The 5,661-nt window shown below is 41.8% G+C and overlaps 1 long non-coding RNA gene across 1 annotated transcript; it reads left to right on the top strand.

The window, feature by feature from the left end:
* The first annotated feature begins 319 nt into the window (after positions 1–319).
* Positions 320–2,781, top strand: LOC140586475 (uncharacterized). The gene is made up of 8 exons (XR_011988287.1): positions 320–475; positions 579–888; positions 990–1,109; positions 1,203–1,355; positions 1,452–1,554; positions 1,640–1,793; positions 1,885–2,021; positions 2,117–2,781. It is a non-coding gene; the product is annotated as an uncharacterized lncRNA (long non-coding RNA).
* Positions 2,782–5,661: the final 2,880 nt, after the last annotated feature.

The raw sequence follows: 5,661 nt of genomic DNA, 5'->3' as shown, positions 1-5,661 counted from the left end.
ACACAGATATCGCCACAAAGGAATGCGTCATTGTGTACGGTCGTATCTTGAGGAGAGGAAGACCGGTGAATATACTTACTTATTGGACACATTGAGGTCGAGCATGCTCATGCCCAAGGTAAGCCATGTCATGTCATGGAGCCTATGTCAATAATATGCCTACCGTCTCGTTACTGCATTAACCATAATATTCTTATACTTAAAAATGAAAAAATAAATAAATAGACTGCATTATAAACTCTTGATCTGGGTAGTAAATGGTATTATCGTTTTTATTTGTTTAATTAGGAATTTATGCTGCCTCAAAGAAAGCATTTGCTGCTCTTGGGGACCAGTGCAGTAACTGGCTGGAGAAAATCATTGCTCTGGGTGCTGATGGTGCTGCTGTTAATTTGGGCAGCAAAGGGGGTGTCATAGCACTTCTGCAGCAAGAGGCAGGTGACCATATTGTGCCTTTCCACTGTATGCCTCACAGGTAAGACTAGAAGATAAGGTATGACTGACACCCTAAAGTCACTGTGAGTTTTTTTCATTTAAATGTAGATGTACCTAAATTTAAAATTTGACTATCTTTTCAGATTGGAATTGGCAATGTTGTCAGTGCAGAGGGACAATCCAATGATGGGGCAATTGTACGACCTTCTACATTTAATTTGGAAGACCTACCATTTCAGCCCAAAATCAATGAGAGAGCTCAGGGTCGTTGGGGCTGACTTGGGGGTAAATGTGCTGATGCCCAGTGGGGTGAAGGGGACAAGGTGGCTCCCACATGTTTCAAGGGCCCTGGAGACCTTTCTTAAACCAGGACAGTTCACTGCTGTGTACTACCATGTGGACCATTTGGCAGGCTCCTCTGCCAATGCAGACATTGCAGGCTGAGCTACAAAGGCCAGTGCATTCTTTCAGAATATTCCTTTCATTTTATTTTTTTTTAGGAATTTAGTTCATCAGTGTTCTATGTGACTATTTTTTACTGTTGTATGATACAGGTTAAGAAATCAATGGAAGATGCCACTTTTGTGGCCTTTTGCCATTTTATTGCAGACGTGTTCAGTGGCATTAGTAAGTTTAGCCTCCTACTTCAGAGGAATGAGATCATCCTACCTCAGGTAAGGGAGATGAATGTGGGATGTGTAAATTTGAATTGTGTTTGTGGTCATCTTCAGCTGTGTTAATAATACTGCACTGTTATATCTAAACAGGCAGTTTGCGGCCTTGAAAAACTGCTGGTGACCACAGAGGCAATGGTTGTGAGACCCAAGCCTAATGGACAACTGTCAGAGTTCCTGGCTGACATGAGGCTGCAGAGAAGGCAACAGCAGGATGAGGGTGAAATGGCAATCTACAAATTCCAGGTATATGTATGGTTTTGTCTCCTAGAACAGTCCATTTTTACAAATATTTCTAATATCTAACTCACAATCTCTATTTATGGTTCATGCAACACACAGACAATAACACTCAAAGGAGAGGCATCAAAGCTGGCAGGAGTAATGGATGCAACAATCAAATCCACTGTAAAACATCTGAAAGCAAGATTCAGTAGCCTCCTAGGCAAGTGTAGTCACCTGTCTTATAAACACATGTAGATAAGAAATATTGTTACTCATTTACTAAAATGTATTTGTTCTTACAACAGGGGAGAGTGCTTCTGAGTCTGACACAACTAAGGCTGTCAAATGCTTCAAAATTTTCAATCATGATAGCTGGCCAGAGAACCAAGAGGACTTAGTGGACCATGGTGCTGATGACCTTGCATTTCTATTGGATCACTTCTCCACAGTCCTGAGAAGGTAGCTGGTGGATTACTACAATATTATGTGTGCTGTTGGTAGATATTTTGTTCATGTGAACACTGATTAGCTGTGTAATCATCATTTTCAGAAATGGTGTAATCACTGAGCTTGCAAAAGAAGTTTGTAGGCTTGAAGCTGTTAATTGCCAGGATGTTCAAAGACAAGACCTACCTCAGCCTTTGGGAGCTCATGTTGACCAGAGAGCCCTACTGTTCAGAGTACAAGGTCAGTTTTTGTTAATGTTCTTGTAAGATTGTGTCAGTTTTGCTATCGTACACACATTGCTTAAATAAATTCTTGAATGTATTTTTTTTTCTCAGAACATCCTGCACCTTGTACATATTATGCTGGTCCTCCCTGTCTCAGCTGCAGTTTGTGAGAGAGGGTTCTCTGCACAGAAGAGGATCAAATCAGACACTAGAGCATCCCTTCATTCAGACACAGTGGAAGATCTGATAAGAATCAGTGTAGAGGGGCCAAGTCTGGAAGATTTTGATGCTAGAGAGAGTGTGGCCAGCTGGTTTAGTCAAGGCCAAAGATCAAGAAGGCCAAACTACAGGAGTTGGCCATCCGAGGGGCATGTGACTGCAATGGAGGATAGTCCATAAGACATTGAGCCATGAGATGTTCAGTTTGAAGCCCTTAAAACACTTAATTTAGATTTTCTTTTTAGGTAATTTATCTTGAGATTTTTTAAGTTTAAATTTCAGCTCAGTAAAGCACTTTAAGCACCAACACTTTTTCAGTAAGTTACCTTTCTTGTAGAATTGTGCTTGCCTTCAAATAAAGAACTTTATATTGACCAGATTGTTAGTTAATCATTTACAAGTCAATATTGCCTATATGGACAGCGATTAAAAAACAAACAAACAAATAAATAAATAAATAAATAAAGTGAACTTGTAAAACTGCGGTGTTAAATGTGATGCGGTTGAAAATTTGGGTGCACCTAACTTTTGTGCTGGTGCACCTAAGAAAAAAAGTTAGGCGCACCAGTGCAAAAAGTTAGTCTAGAGCCCTGAATCAACCAATCACATGGCAGTTGCTTCAATGCATTTAGGGGTGTGGTCCTGGTCAAGACAATCTCCTGAACTCCAAACTGAATGCCAGAATGGGAAAGAAAGGTGATTTAAGCAATTTTGAGCGTGGCATGGTTGTTGGTGCCAGACGGGCCGGTCTGAGTATTTCACAATCTGCTCAGTTACTGGGATTTTCACGCACAACCATTTCTAGGGTTTACAAAGAATGGTGTGCAAAGGGAAAAACATCCAGTATGCGGCAGTCCTGTGGGCGAAAATGCCTTGTTGATGCTAGAGGTCAGAGGAGAATGGTCCGACTGATTCAAGCTGATAGAAGAGCAACTTTGGCTGAAATAACCACTCGTTACAACCGAGGTATCCAGCAAAGCACTTGTGAAGCCACAACACGCACAACCTTGAGGTGGATGGGCTACAACAGCAGAAGACCGCACCGGGTACCACTCATCTCCACTACAAATAGGAAAAAGAGGCTACAATTTGCACGAGCTCACCAAAATTGGACAGTTGAAGACTGGAAAAATGTTGCCTGGTCTGATGAGTCTCGATTTCTGTTGAGACATTCAAATGGTAGAGTCAGAATTTGGCGTAAACAGAATGAGAACATGGATCCATCATGCCTTGTTACCACTGTGCAGGCTGCTGCTGGTGGTGTAATGGTGTGGGGGATGTTTTCTTGGCACACTTTGGGCCCCTTAGTGCCAATTGGGCATCGTTTAAATGCCACGGCCTACCTGAGCATTGTTTCTGACCATGTCCATCCCTTTATGACCACCATGTACCCAACCTCTGATGGCTACTTCCAGGAGGATAATGCACCATGTCACAAAGCTCGAATCATTTCAAATTGGTTTCTTGAACATGACAATGAGTTCACTGTACTACAATGGCCCCAACAGTCACCAGATCTCAACCTAATAGAGCATCTTCGGGATGTGGTGGAACGGGAGCTTCGTGCCCTGGATGTGCATCCCACAAATCTCCATCAACTGCAAGATGCTATCCTATCAATATGGGCCAACATTTCTAAAGAATGCTTTCAGCACCTTGTTGAATCAATGCCACGTAGAATTAAGGCAGTTCTGAAGGCGAAAGGGGGTCAAACACCATATTAGTATGGTGTTCCTAATAATCCTTTAGGTGAGTGTATGTGTGTATGTGCACAATGAATGAATGGAATAAGCTGCTACAGTTACATTGAACCATGTGCTTGTGCTCATGTGCACAAGCACACACACACACACACACACGCCGATGGGCTTTAAAGTTTAACTTTAGGTCTGTGAAAGCAGACATAATTATTTCTGTCAGGACCTCGATGTGTATCCAAGCCCCCAAAACACACTAACTGAGGCGTTCACGCAACTTATCGCGAAAAACCAGACAGAAATAGACTTGAAAATTTTAAAGAAAAGACATTAGTGGTTTTTGTTAATGTTTAAAGGTATAAAAAAACCTTTGCTGCCTTTCTTAAATGGCTAGAAAACATTGGCTCAACACCATTAAACACGGAATCCGCTGTTTGTAAACGGTCCGCATTTTACCCTCACCGCTAAAATAGTTGTGCTTGTTTCACACTTTCTCTTGTTTCGCTTGGGTATGCCTCTACTTAAATATTGTGTCTCTAGTTAAAAGTTTCGGACCTGTGTCTCATTCACATAGGCTTTCACATATGCAAATTGCCACCCCTCTTCTGGGCTAATGCCGTACGGTCATTTTGACAACGAATTACCAGCGTTATTCGTTGATTTTTTTTGGTCTAAAATGTTTACTTTATTATTCACATTGGTAGAAAAGTGCTTCAATACTTTAAAAAAACGTCATGGTTTATTTGAAATAACTGGGCACTCCGTTTGTTGCTGCCATATTTTGAAATGGGTTGTCCAAGGAATCCTTATTCTTTGTTTGATGCCCCGGTTTCGGGTAAACATCCGCGACGGTTTGACTACACCATATGGCCAAAGTGGCCTGCGAACGGACGATCACCCTGATAACAAAATACAACTAAATACATCTTTCTGTCAGGATGTGGGGGGGTCTATGACATTCGGGCTAAATGGGGGCAATAGCTTGGGAAGCCAGCCTATCTCAAAGCCTGTGGCCTGTTTGATTCTACCCCATGTTTCCTCCGTGCATGTCCGCTGTGATATGCTTAACAGACACGTTTGATGGCATTATTCTAACATAGCATGTTGCTAAATACCGCTCACTAGTTCCTACAGCTATTAAATGTATTTAAATGAAATCGGGGCATCTTGTTTAGAATAAAACTAAGAAAATACAGGTAGATAGATCTTTCGCGTTTGTTGCTGCCGCCGCCATTTTGAAATGCGCGTCTGCGTCAGTGCGCATGCGCAAGCTTCGCATCCCATAAGGCAGATATTTGGCCCGCATTGTTCAAACCGGTAGCGCGCGCCTGGCCCTGCTCCTTGGATAATGGCAGCCTAGATCACGCTAGCTTTGTGCTACACTGACGGGACCCAGAGCCGCTATCGATGGATCTTCGCCTTTGGTGAAGTGTTTTTTTTCTCTTTGACATTGAAATAAAACTGTTAAACTGATTACGGCTTTTTCTCATTTTTAAAAACTTGGGCTAAAGTAGTTGTGCTTGTTTCACACTTTCTCTTGTTTCGCTTGGGTATGCCTCTACTTAAATATTGTGTCTCTAGTTAAAAGTTTCGGACCTGTGTCTCATTCACATAGGCTTTCACATATGCAAATTGCCACCCCTCTTCTGGGCTAATGCCGTACGCTCATTTTGACAACGAATTACCAGCGTTATTCGTTGATTTTTTTTGTCTAAAATGTTTATTATTCACATTGGTAGA

The sequence above is a fragment of the Paramormyrops kingsleyae genome, unplaced genomic scaffold (genome assembly GCF_048594095.1).
Source record: "Paramormyrops kingsleyae isolate MSU_618 unplaced genomic scaffold, PKINGS_0.4 ups68, whole genome shotgun sequence".
Classification (NCBI taxonomy): domain Eukaryota; kingdom Metazoa; phylum Chordata; class Actinopteri; order Osteoglossiformes; family Mormyridae; genus Paramormyrops; species Paramormyrops kingsleyae.
This window is presented reverse-complemented; position numbering and strand designations above follow the sequence as displayed.